Below are 11,776 nucleotides of genomic sequence, written 5' to 3'. Positions count from 1 at the left end.
GTATTTTTTGGCTTATCAGTCATCAAAGCTCAGTAAATATTGGTCACAGACACGGAGATTTACTTTAAATTTCACCAAGCTGTTTACTCACTAAAAACTCCCACAGATCATGTTTTCATGCAATTTCAAGTCTTATTGTGATGGAACAAAGTGGTATATCTACAACGGCGTTTAGTGCCACATAAAAAAAATTGTAAAAATACGAGATTAAGGTCAAAATGTTTCGAGAATAAAGTCAAAATTTTTCGAGAGCAAAGCCGAAGCGTTTAGAGAATAAAGTTGACACGTTTCGAGGATAAAGTCGAAATTATGAGAATTAAATCGTTGCAATTAAAGTTATAATATTTTGAGAGTATAGCCTGGCCTTGATTGGTAGCATGGGAGAAGTTGCCAGGCCCCCAGAATTTTTTTAAATATATGTGGGATTATTATCCGAAATCATACCATTATACTCGCAGGGACAGTATGGTTGGAAATAATATTTCAATTAATATTTTAATATTTTCGATTGCATTCATTAGGCGCATTGTAGTGCGCCAGCCACCCAGTAATAGCAATAAGCTTTGTGCTTTTGCTACTTTTAATAGAAAACAAAGTATTAGCTTTCAAAATCTGTCAGTTTTGTAGCGAATTACAAACAATATGTCTTTCAATAATGTGTTTTTCACTTTCTTTCATGTAGCGGGACAGATCGTTGTATTCATGTGAATCAGTCGTCTATTTGATTACAACGAGACATTCGTTTCATTGAATTAAACCGTTTTCTTTGTGAAAATTCCACCTACTCCGCAAAATATCTGTGGCATCAAATCTCTTACTCCTCACATGTATTTAATTAAAAACAACAATAAAACATTCTAAAGGTTGAAGTGGACACCAACTCGTTGACTCCAACTCGTTGATAAGCTATATTGTTGTCTTTTCTGAGGTAGCTATATAACGTTAAGTGACTTCACAAGCTGTTTTATTCATGGTATAGTACATTAAATAATTTGAAATAATATTTAATGTCATATCTAATGTCATTATTTGTACCGCACCAGCCACTCAGTAATCGCAATAATTTTGTGCTTTGTTGCTTTTAATATAACACAGATCTGCTTTCAAATTCTCAGTTTTATCACGAAATTCCAATTATAAATGTCCTCTTTAGTTCAACTTTATAGCATGATATAAAAGTGAAGGAACATGAGAAAGAATAAAAAAAACAGTATAGCCTAATTTAGTGAAATAAATGCCTCATTGTAATCATAAAGATGACTGATTCATATGCCGCTTAAACTCAGTCGAATTCAGCAATCTGTCACACCACATTAAAGAACGTGAAAAACACATTATTGTAATAGACATATTGTTTGTATTTTGCGATAAAACTGACAGATTTTGAAAGAGCTGAGATTTTAGAATATCTCCCAGTGCTCTTAATCTGGGCCATTTGCATGCACAACAGGTTAGAATATACTTGCAAAATATTATAACTTTAATCTCATAATTGTTCCAAATTAATTTTTGTAACTTTGACTTAATTCTCAAAACACTTCAACTTTATTCTCATGATTTTGACTTTATTCTTGTAATTTCAACTTTACAGCCGAACATAACCAGTCACATCCAATCATATTGTGGTGAAAGCATTGCCTCCTGTCACACGACTTTCCCCTATTCATTCTCTGTTACCCCTCCACCAAACTCATTGCACACAGTAAAGGAACACTCCCTTTTTTTGGAAATAGGCTCATTCTCCAACTCCCCCCGAGTTAATAAGTTGAGTTTTACCGTTTTGAAATCCATTCAGCCGTTCTCCTGTTCTGGCGATATCACTTTTAGCATAGCTTAGCATAGATCATTGAATCCTATTAGACCAATAGCATCACGTTCAAAAATGACCAACGAGTTTCGGTATTTGTCCTATTTAAAACTTGTCTCTTCTGTAGTTTTATCGTGTACTAAGACCGGTGGAAAATGTAAAGCTGCGACTTTCTAGGCCGATAAGATTAGGAACTACATTCCCATTCCGGTGTAATAGTCAAGGAAGTTTGCTGCCGTAATATGGCCGAAGCAGGCGGAAGTAGTATCACGCAGCGCCTGAAATTAGTTCCCAGCAAGTTAACGCTCAATGTGACCGGCGTGATATTACTGCGCCTGCTTCGGCCATGTTACGGCAGCAAACTTCCTTGACTATTACGCCGGAATGGAAGCGTAGTTCCTAATCTTATTAGCCTAGAAAATCGCAGCTTTACATTTTCCGCCAGTATTAGTACCAATATCAAAACTCCTTGGTCATTTTTGAACGCGATGCTATTGGAGAATGAGTTGGAGAATGAGCCTATTTCCAAAAAAAGTGGAGTGTTCCTTTAAGGGGTCTGTTAAAACTCAGTGGGCTTAGGGAAGGCGAGAGAGCTGCAGACTCCCGTTGTAACTTTACCCACTGGTGTTGCTGTTGGACAGTGTTTTTTTTTTTTTTTTTTTTTAGAATTTTTTTTTAATTTATTTTGTAATATAGCATTGTTTTATTTTTGAACTACGATTTTTTTTTTCTCATTCAATATTTTGACGAGGCACTCTAAATCAGACAAGACGGATTGTTATGTTCTCCTTTAGCCAATCTGTCTGTCCTCACAGATCCTTAATTAAAGCAGAGGCAGGATGTGGATCAGAGTTCATATCGTGTGACTTCCTGTAGTGAGTGTGTTTGTGTTGCAGTGTCTGTCTGCATTTGTGTGTGTGTGTCTGAGCGAGAGAGAGAGAGAGAGAGAGAGAGAGAGATGAGCCATTCATGTGCACTGGGCTGTGGAAAGCCAACAGATGTATAATGTGAGGCAGTCCCAGGGTAAAAGAGAGAGATGCACTCGACCTTCTCTTTCCCTGAGGGTCTCGGGGGCGAGCTTGTGCTTTAATGTTCTGAGTCTTTATAAGCCTCTGGACCACGAGGGGTTGGTGTTTCAATACTGAAACTTGACTTCACCTCACGTCAGTTTGGCTGCTTTAGAAGGGAATGGTTTTTTTGTGGTTTACTTGGGTTAAATGTTTGTAGAAAGTACAAGATCATGGTTGAACATGTTCAGGCAGAAAGTTCACAAGTATGTAACTTGATTCAATCACGCTACTGCAAAGATACCGCTCTGTCATGTGATGCATGTGAGGGCCAAATCAGTGAGTTTATGAGCCCCCCAGATATAGAATAAAACTCCATGTCTGTAGTTTTACACAGGTATTTTCTTTAGGTTATGTAAGGGGGATTTTTCACAAGAGTCAATGGGAAATTAAATATCATACCTTTACATTCTGATGAACTGAATTGATTTGAAAGAAGATATTTTATGCATATCTGCTCTGTTAATCGGGATTTAAATGTTCAAGATGGTTACATAAATAAACTGTCATTTAATGTCACAGTGTAGGAATCAATCTAGTTAAAATGTGAGAAACGGTTTGGAATGAGTGACAGGGCAGAGCAGCGGCGGTCACAGTGTTACAGGGTGGTGTGATAGCGTGAGGGCCCGAGAGAGCGAGCGAGCCCGGCTGACGGCATGAACAGAGCCCCTTTGTGCTGATGCTTTGTGCAGAATGAACATTCAGCAACATAGATGCAAATACCAATCCACATCACTCACATTCACACACAAACCCCCTAACCTACTGTCTGGATGGGATCCAGATTATGGATCTGCTTTTTAAATGGGTCATATCATGTTTCATTTTTTTTAATACTTACATTTTCTATCTTCTTTTAGACTCTTGGAATTAAAAGGACTGTACTTTTATGACTTGTATATAAATGACTTCTTCACATGTGAAATTAGTATTAACTTCTAACTATGAATTGCGGGTTTTTTGTTGTGTCCAATCAAGGTTTGGCAGGTTAGCATATAGCCCATTTAGCCCCTGCTGGTGTATGCTGTAACTACACAATCTGGCTATGAAGAGTGTAGAGTAATCTGGCAAAAATATTTGACTATTCTGTTCTGTACATTATGTACATTAGCTAGGGCTGGGCGATTAATCGAAAAGTAATCGAAATCGACATTCAGAACCTATAATCGATCAAATTTTTCCAGGTCAGTTATTTCAATTACTTTCCCTTTAAAAACACTACTGCGTGTGGAGTCACGTGACCCCGCTCCGTTACGTTGCGTTATTCCGCCGACATGTCGATGGAGAGCTTAAACAGTATTTATACAGTAAAAAGTATTTACTGGATATACAAGAGTAATTTTATTTAGAAGAGATACTGCTTATTTTCTACTTTTAATATTTATTATTATTTAATAAATAATTTATTTTGTTTCCAAAAGTGCAAGTTATTTATTTTCACTAATTTAAGAAAAATGTGACTTTTCATTTTAAGCAATGTGTGCTTTAATTTCAGTTGTTCAACACTGATGTTCAATAAATAATCATAGATAGTAGATAGTGTGTGCACCCTTCATTCAAAAATCTCTCACTTGTAATATGTGAGCATATTTACTGTACAAAACTTGTCAGTGAACTATGAGGGCAAAAAAATAAATATTATTTAAATATAATTAAATATAATTTTATTAATGAATAAAATAATTGTTCATTAATCGTAATCGGGTTAAAATGTTCAATTAATCGAGATTTTGATTTTAGGCCAAATCGCCCAGCCCCAACATTAGCATTACTAAGTCTATAGGGTCAGTACCATTTTTTTTTTAAATAAATGAATACTTGTATTCAGCAGTGATGCATTTAATTGATCAAAGGTGATAGTACAAATATTTATGATGTTACTTAAGATTTCTTTTTCAAGTAAATTATGTTCTTTTGAATTTTTTATTCATTAAATAATCCAGAAAAAATATCAGTTTCTAAAAAAAAATATTAAGTAGCACAGCTGTTTTAAATTCATAAATAATGATTTATTATAAGTCTTGAGCACCAAATTAGCATATTAGTGACATAGCATATTAGACTGGATTAATGGTTGCTAAAAATTTAGCTTTGCCGTCACAGGTTTAAATTGCATTTTAAGACAAAGACAGAAAACAGCAATTTTTAAGTGTAATAAAAATTTTGGTGCTGGGCAACGATTAATCACAATTAATCGCATGCAAAAAAAAAGGTTTTTGTGTACGTATAATATGTGTGTGTACTGTGTATATTTTGTATGTGTATATATATAGAGACACACACACACACACACACACAGTATATATTTTGAAAATATTTCCATGTATATATTTATATTCATATAATTTGTATTATATAAACATATATTTAATTTAAAATAAAAGTATATAATAAAATATAAATAATAAAAGTATGCACACTATATGTGTGTGCTCTGTGTATTTATTATGTGTATGTATATATTTAGGAAAAATATGTTAGATTTATATTTTAAATATTTATATTTATATATCATATAAAGTTTAAAAAATATAAGTGTTTATATACAAATACATACAAATATTTTTTTAAATTATATACATATTTGTGTGTGTATTTATATATGCACACACACACACACACACACACACACACACATATATAGTATGCAAACATAAACTTTTATTTTGAATTAATTAATCGCAACTAATCGTTTTGTAGCTCTAATTGTTATTATATAAATATATATTTTTTCTTAAATATGTACATGCATGTGTATTTATACAGTCAAACCAAAAAAATATTCAGACACCAGATATAATTATTGATTTTTTATTTTTGTACTAGTGAGTGTAGGACACTATATTTATGTAAGTGACAATAGCAAAGTAAAGTAAACTGTTACATATTATAACCAAAAATTCTTCATACAAAATTGGGACCAAACATTTGATTCGACACTTTGAACTGACCATGTTTGGATACCTTTCTATCAAAGTTATCTGACAAACGGTATAAAAGGTACCACCTCAGTGACAGATTTTGTTTTGTTGAGAGTGTATGCGTACAAAATTCTGACGATTTAGATTAAACTGCTTACGTTTTCATAACAATAGATTTCCATTGCAAATACAGAAGATTTTTTTTCAGCACATTTTTTTTTAATTTCAGCATTGTTATTTTAGCTGATTGGTTCTATGATTAAACATTGATGTACAGCTTTGACATTTCCAGTTCAAAATGATTCAAGCTGTTGTGATGCTGCTTAGTTTTTTATTATTTTTTATATATACTGTGTCGGTGTGTTGGGGAGAAACAAGGGGGAAAGATGCAGGTGTCTTAATGCAAGAATTAAAATTGAGCAAAGTTTGTCTACCTTCTGCTCAATAACCCATGTGGTGAGAAGTAAGGTGTATGTGTGTGTGTGTGTTTGCTTGGAGGCTTCCTACCATGTGCCGCGTGAATGCGCTGTGTGTGTAAAACCGGTCTCTGTGTGTGTGCGCATCCGCCTCTTTGTGTGAGTGCGTGCCTGTGTGTGGCCAACTTGCTTTGTTGCTTCCTGACCCTGCGTCTGTGAGGTTTATATAACTGGGCCGGTCTGTCAGGCAGAGCCTCCAACCAGCACTGTAACCTGACACCTGATCACCTCCCGCTGTATGTCTGCGTCTGGGTGCGTGTGCCCCCCATCTGTGTGTGGAAGTGGCTCGTACCCATTTTACTTCACCTAATTTGGCTCAATATGCATGTATGCATGTGCGTTCGTGTCTGTTGTCTGCCACCAGTCGGACATTCCCTCATTCAATCAGTCTGACAGCTCTGTTTCTCCCTGGAGCACTGATCTAAGGTCAGAATCGAATGACGGGTGACGTCAGGAGCAAAGCCGTCAGGTTCACCGATCCGGGGAGGGACATGAGGGGTTAAAGGTAAACAGGAAGGGTTTCTGGTAGCATTTCTATAGATAGGCGGTCTTCGCTGTGCAGCGGAAGGGGAGGGTGGACAGGAAAGGAAGAGGGAGGACGTTGAGAGAGGGAGGGGTTAGTCGAGTCATGAGAAAAAAAAGCATGTGGGAAGTTTGCCAGGCCAAACTACACAGTAGGTCTCAATCTCAAACCCTCTTTTACTTTATTGTTCTCACTTTGCATGTGTTTGTAAGTGTGTGGCGTAAGTGCGGAGTTCAGTCTGAAGATTAACATGCTTAGACTTTGGGATCAGAAACTGTGTGTGTGTGTGTGTGTGTGTGTGTGCTAGCCGGCCATTTTCTCCGCTCACGCGAGGGGGGGTTAGAGGAATGTCAGGAGTTCAGGGCGATGACTGTCTGATCTCTTGCCGGACCTTTTTAACCCTTCACACACACGCAGGACATGCAGGGAGTCTAACAGGTGTGGGACATTGTCTTTGAGCTGGAAAAATGCTTGTTTCAGCTTTCTAGAGCTGTAGTGTTTGCAGTTTGGAGGAGAAGTGTTTGATTTGGTTACTGTTGGTATTTTTCGTCTTTTTGGCCTGGAGATGGCTATTGGTTTCTGATCGGCTGGGAGGTTAGGGCTGCAGGTTTCTGATTGGTCAGTAGATGAACAGGAGCCTCAGGTAAAAGTAATGGCAGGTTCATCAGTTGAGCGACCGTTGCCTAGATTTGTTTGTAGAAAGAAAATGTCTTTATTTTATTTTTAACTATATCCTCATTAAAGGAACACTCCACTTTTTTTGGAAATAGGCTCATTCTCCAACTCGTGCAAATGCTAAACTAGCTGGGAACTCATTTCTGATAATACTGCGCCTGCTTCGGCCATATTACGGCAGCAAACTTCCTTGACTATTACGCCGGAATGGAAGTGTAGTTCCTAATCTTATCAGCCTAGAAACTCGCAGCTTTGCATTTCCACCGGTCTTAGTACACGATATAACTACAGAAGAGACAAGTTTTAAATACAACAAATATGGAAACTCGTTGGTCATTTTTGAACGCGATGCTATTGGTCTAATAGGATTCAATGATCTATGCTAAGCTATGCTAAAAGTGATATCGCCAGAACAGGAGAACGGCTGAATGGATTTCAAAACGGTAAAACCCAACTTATTAACTCGGGGGGAGTTGGAGAATGACCCTATTTCCAAAAAAAAGTGGAGTGTTCCTTTAAACACAGGTTTTTTTTAAAAATCTGTTTATTATATTTCCTAATCATTAGCTTTTTTTTGCTCTGTTTCTTTAAATTACTGTGGTGAAACGAAATGGAGTTTGGTTTCCTTCAGTAATGCACTATGATTTCTGCAGTGTGGAAAATGCAGATAGAATCACAGAATCCAGTCATAAAAATACATTTTACGGTATAATGCGGTATGTTGTGGAATTTGGAAAATTTTGGATGAATAAATCAAACGTAGGGCTGTACACTTAATCGAATTGCAGTATGGACTATTGTGTATAAATATTAAAGTGCAAAAAGACTGCCATTTAATATGAAGTCTGCATGTTCTGCATGAATAAGTGGAGCGGTGTTGTCTACTACACATACTGAAGCATGTGTGGTGCTCATAGTGTTTTTTCACTATGTGGAGAACACTCCACATGAACTTTATTTCTAGAGCTGCTCTAAATGTTCACTTCCTGAGCATTTCACAGTTTTATTAGATTAAAAAATATATATTTTTTTTCATATCATATACACAGAAACTCAAAGGTCTTCACGACAGTCCATCAAAATAAAAGTTTGGTTTAACTTGAAGTAATTGTAACAGATATATACATATATTTGTAAAAGTGTAGTTTTAAGTAAAATATATTTAAAAACTTGTTCTAACATAAAAGGTCTTTAAAATTGTGTTTAGGGCGGTATCTGTCAAACAAACTAAAACCGAAAGCACAATATTGCTTAATCCCTTCATCAAGTCTGTTTTCGTTGTGCATTTCAAAGCGAAGAGCAAACTTCTTCAAGTAATCAGCTTGGATTTCAAATCTGCTGTTTCCCGTGCTTTGGAATGGCTCAGTTCACAGTGAACTCGTGCTGTGAGTTTAGCATGCGTTTGGGAACACAACGGCCACCAGTTATGCTTTTTTTTTTTGCGGCAAATTATTAGTAGATTTGTAGTGAGGCATTTTTGTAAGCCTGTTTTCACTGAAGTTGAAGTTTTCTGTAAAAATAAAACTCTATTGCCGTTTCCATCAAAATAAAACCTTAAAAGTGCAGTATGCTGACAGCTAGTGCTAAATGGTGGTAAATTGGTAACATTACTGCAGTCCAAATTCAAAATATCTCTTTCAAGTGTAAAAATGAGGAAATAAGTATTGTAAGTTCCCTACTGTGTAAAGCAAAAATAACATGTAATTATTTTCATTTATTGAAAATAAATGCAATTGTTTTACAATATATGGCTCTTACTTTTATAAGAGTAACAATTATATAAAATAGTTGTTATTGTTATTATTTTATACTACAGGGCCGTTGAATGCTTGAATCTGATTGGCTGGTGAACGTTCTAGAGGTGTGCATTATTTTCAGGGAAACGCACGGCGAACGTAGTTCCAGGCAGCTTTTGACCGCAGTACATGTCTATATCACTTTGTCACACGATTTCAGTTATTTCAAAGGTCCTTTCAGCCCAAAACAGCAAAATAACCAAAACCCACAATGACACTGGCCAAACTAATAAATACGGTAAACAATAGGATAAAAACGACAGATTATGTCCATGTTTTTTCCACAATATTACGTTTTATTATATACGGAAAGCACAAACTCTATTTCTCGCTCTCTCTCCCTCACAAACGCATACACATACAGTTAGCATACACGCTAATGTTTTTAGCTCTGCTCTGATGATTAACAACTTAAAAATGACATGACAGTTCTCGCAAGTGAGGTAACAACGGCGTGGTCTTGAAGAAAATGGACTTAAAGTTTAACTGTCAGTAGAGACGATGCTGCCAGTCACCTTTGAGAGACGCACAGACTTGAGAGAGGTAATTCATGCACTTATTTTCTCTCCCTCACTCTTTCTGTCCGTCTGCTTGTCTGTCGGTCCGTCTAAACTTCACTATTAACTGCATTAATTTGCTATCAACGGCTCAAGCGTCGTTACTAGTTCTAAAATGACGTTTTGGAACTAGCAAGGAAGCTGTTATATGAGCTGCGTAAGAAATTAATCCTACTCACAATAGCCTTTTAAGGATAAAAAAACGGACGAGTGTCTTCAAATATATAATTTGATCGATGTCTTTATGTGTGGTAACTGTAGTATAAGCGGAATAATTGACTTCGGGCCGTAGAATTCTACGAAAATAATGCACACCCGTCGTCAATTATTCCTTACATATTCTATTTAGTTTGGCTTTCTAAAACACCAGTGTGAATGTAATTTAGACTGAGACAGTATACCACAAATAAAAAGAGGGTTGAGTCCCCTTTAAAGTTGAGGTACAAGTCAATTCACAGACAGTTTCCTGACTTAAAGGTGCCATAGAATGCATTGAGAGAATATTTTAAATTGTTCTCTGATATCTACATAGAAGGTATTTGGCATAGGAAAGGGCAAAAAATCTCCAGAAATGGTTTTACAGGTCCATTTACAACCCTAGGATTTGCCCCTAGAATGAAATGCTCTGTTATTTGGAAGCTTCATGAATATTAATGAGCTCTGCTCTGGTTGGCTGTTTCACAGAGCTCAATAACTCACACATGGATAAAAATATATATTTAATTAGGAGCTCTAGCCGCTTTTAATATGCGGTTTGTTGAATCTGACGTTTTGAATCGCGGATATTTTAGTGTGATTACTGTGATCGCATGTGCTCTGTGTAACGTTATAATGCAGAGGGACTGATTCTTACCAATCAAGTTGAGCTGCTCCTCAGTGATTCTCCAGATCTGTAAATCATTCGCCATCATCAGGCAGTTATTTCTCCATCATTCTCCATCATCAGCGCAGGCATCTCTCTGTTTATGTGGTAAGTGAAATCCTATGTATAGCAATGTAACAGGCTAGCGCTAGCATTAAGCTGACCGTGTCCCTTGAGTGACTCGCCTTGTTTAACTGAGGTGCTGACGTTAGTGATGATTGGGCGATGCAAATGTTGGAGGCGTAACTATTAACGATCCCGGGGAAGTTGGGTAACAGACCTGTTATGTTGGAATTGGCCTATTTTTCGGTGGTCTTTTGCAAATACTAGATTTGTATAAGAAGGAGGAAACTATGGTGTTTGAGACTCATGGTATGTCATGTCCATGTACTGAACTGTTATTATTTAACTATGCCAAGGTAAATTCAGTTTTCCATTCTATGGCACCTTTAAGCTTTCTTAGTTAAGAACAGGGGTTGGAGCTCTCCACTTTGAACTCTCAAAGTGCATTAGATAGATAGAATAATTTAACTTTAAAGTATACAAAATGTAATTTTTTCCCTAAGTCTTTATTTGCCTTTTTTTAAATATCACAATAAATATTGTATCGTGGACCTCATATTGTGATATTATCGTACTGTGAGATTACATTCCTAATTTATGTATATAGTACAACAGATTTTTACTTTTCAAACAATAATTATAATAGCAATAATAATAATATTTTAATATTATTATTATTATTATTATTATTATTATTAAAACTTTAGGCAATATCACAATTTTATCACGCATGTTTTAACATTATCAGCAAATGTCTTGTGTGCTGCACTGTTTATCAAAAACTAAAATAATTTTATTACATTTTGAAAGATTAATCAAACTGTTAATGTTATGACTTCAATAATTACCACCTTTTTGAAAATTTATTAAAATCATAACAACAGAATTTCTGAAGAAAAAAAACATTTCATGGGCCCTATTTTGTAAAAAAAAAAAAAATATATATATATATATATATATATATATATATATATATATATATATATATATATATATATATATATATATATATATATATATTATATATAT

Source organism: Garra rufa, chromosome 3 (genome assembly GCF_049309525.1).
Source record: "Garra rufa chromosome 3, GarRuf1.0, whole genome shotgun sequence".
Taxonomy (NCBI): Eukaryota; Metazoa; Chordata; class Actinopteri; order Cypriniformes; family Cyprinidae; genus Garra; species Garra rufa.
Note: the sequence above shows the minus strand (reverse complement) of the source record.